Source organism: Octopus sinensis, linkage group LG22 (assembly GCF_006345805.1).
Source record: "Octopus sinensis linkage group LG22, ASM634580v1, whole genome shotgun sequence".
In the NCBI taxonomy this organism is placed as follows: Eukaryota; Metazoa; Mollusca; class Cephalopoda; order Octopoda; family Octopodidae; genus Octopus; species Octopus sinensis.
In genome coordinates, this window is record NC_043018.1 from 10,706,250 (window position 1) to 10,709,232 (window position 2,983).

Consider the following 2,983-nt stretch of genomic DNA (forward strand, 5'->3'; position numbering starts at 1 on the left):
GGATGACTAAGAGCCTTTTCAAAGAGTGGTTTACAAACATGTTGTTTTCTTTTTGGCTCCTGCCATGCAGTACCAGACAATATTTCTAACAAAGCATTGCTTCGTTTAGACAATGCACTAAACAAACTGGCAAACACAGATGACCTTTCTGATAATAAGGGAGTAGGATATATCCCCACGAATACAACTTCTTTGCTCCTGCCAATAGATCAAGGTGTCGTGGTTAATTTCAAGGCATATTATATGAGAAGAACTTTCCGACAACTTATGAAAGCAATTGTTATTTATGACAACCCTAACCCTAAAACCTTAAGACCAGTACAAACACACCAACGATGTCGTAAATAACAGTGACAAACGAGATATACACCGCCGGAAGTTCTTGTTGACAAACAACGGTAGTAATTTTATTCAGCCTGAATACCTCATTGATTGGTTGAAATTATCGAAATACGAGAACTTTAAGGTGAAATAACTTCGTAAATATAAGTTTTTCTCAAAAATGCTAAGAGTAAAAGATGTTTTATATGACACATTCTACCAGTGTCCGAAGTTAGAAAGTGTTTAGCTACAAAAAATTATTTTCTAAATCTGTCGGTCAAAAGGTAAAGACCCACAGACTTTCCAAGTTTAACGCAAAATTTCACGTTGGCTCTATTCCTGTCCATGACAAAAATCGAAGACTACACGTGATCACAAAAACACAAATTTCACAACTTGCAAAGTAAACACAACGATGTCACTCGGAACACTGCCTCGTGGAGGTCACCGCATGCTCTCACTTTGCACGCAACCGAGCGCTGACATCTGTTGGCGCGCTACAGCGCTAGTCCGGGAACTTTTCGATACCACCTCGTACATACTTTTTTTTTTGGTTTCTACCCCGCAAACAACTTAATCCGGTCTGTTACGTTTGCACTGGGCAGAAGTTCTGACCTATGCATTCAATGTGTGCGCGCGCGCATGCGTACTTTGCTTTATCAACTCTGAAAGACAGACGAAATCGCAGTGATTTTGAACAAAGAACGTGAAGGGGCCCAGAACTGAAATAGTTCATAATAAAGTGTTGGGATTAATGGCGACTGATTTATTTCACTCCAATGTAAACACAGCGTGAGGAGAAAGAGAGAAAGAGTGATACATGTGCGTCGTCAAAGTAGGTCAGTGTGTGTGTGTGTGTTTACTGATCTGTTTGTCTGACTACATGATGGGTCATTGCTTTGTATTTGTAACGACACCACTTAAACACTAAGACGGAACAGAGCCCCCACTTTACACCCTCTCTCTTTCCCTATCTATCTATCTGTCTATTTGTCTGTCTCCCTATCCGTCTGGTTATCTAAGTCACATAGACGTTTCTTTCGTGACTCGTTTCAGTCGATTGACATCTCGCGTTCGCAACGACTTTGCTTACTTCATATTTCCCCAAAAATCAACGCAGTCAAGTGATGGCTGCGTGGTTAGGAAATTCATTTGGCAACTGCTAGGCAATTTCCGGTTCAAACGGCACTTTTTTAACATAATTTCTAGGTAACTAAACACATTTAAACTTCGTATACTGGTAGAATGTGTTTATAAAACATCTTTTTCTCTTGGCTTTATTGAGAAAATTCTATAGTTTCTGAGATATTTGTTGTTTTTTCTTCAATTTCAACCAATCAATGACGTATATTGAGGTGAAAACATTCTGGGCCGTATGAATATGTCCCTCGTTTAAGAAACAGATTGGGTTTATTTACATTTGAAGAAAAAAATATACCCTTCCCCCCACCCCTAACCCTAAAACAGATTGAAATGCAATAGATCGATACTAGGGTCATAATTATGGGTGACAATTTCATATGACACCGCTAGAAAAAACTGCCGTTCAAACCGAAAAGATCCCGGTTCAATTCCATTGCACGGTACTTTATGAAAGTGTCTGCTATCAGCATCCACCCGTGCCTCTTTCACTAAAGCCATCTCAGTGAAATATGATTGGCGGAAACCATGGAGGTGGAAGTAATGTTGGAGAGTCGACCGTTTCTCTTTTCGGTAGAGGTCACATTATGTTTTTACCCTATTTATTGTCATAACCTGGCCCTCGGGGGGACGGATTTAAGTAGATTCACTTTGTTACAGGGATTTAGACAAGGTTTCAATCTGAGAATAACTTATATTTTTCCACCCAACCATCTTAGAATACGAAAATAAACAAAAGACGAAGGCAGGTGGAGTACAAACAAACAAATGTATTAGTATAGCGCTCAGGAATAGAAAAAGTCTTTTACATTTCGAGCCTACGCTCTTCGACAGAAAAAAAACAAGGAGAAAAAAATGCGTGTAGTAGCTAACGATCTATCATATATATATATAGGCGCAGGAGTGGCTGTGTGGTAAGTAGCTTGCTCCCCAACCACATGGTTCCGGGTTCAGTCCTACAGCGTGGCACCTTGGGCAAGTGTCTTCTGCTAAAGCCTCAGGTCGACCAAAACCTTGAGTGAGATTTGGTAGACAGAAACTAAAAGAAACCCGCCGTATATATATGTGTCACATCACCACCACCGGACAACTGATGGTGTGTTTACGTCCCGCAACAATTCTAATTATCGAAACGATCGTAATCAACTGATAGAATGTACAACCGCATTTCCTTATTTACGTTTACCTCTACGATGAATGCACCATCGGCAGGTAACATTTCCCTGCAAATTTTATCATATTCTTCGTGTATCTGTTGTCAAATTCAGTAAGTAGCAAGTCAAAGATATCACCACCGGGCAGTGATATTCAAAACTTTCACATGAAGTTAAGACAATACATAAACACACACACACATGACGGGCTTCAACCAGTTTCCGTTTACTAAATCCACTCAAGATTTTGGTCAGCCCGGAGCCATAAAAATAAAAGAACCTGCAAAAGGTGCCACACATTGGAACTGAAACCGACAGGGAAACAAGCTCCTTAAAGCATTCAGGGAAAGATAACGAAAAGAACAACA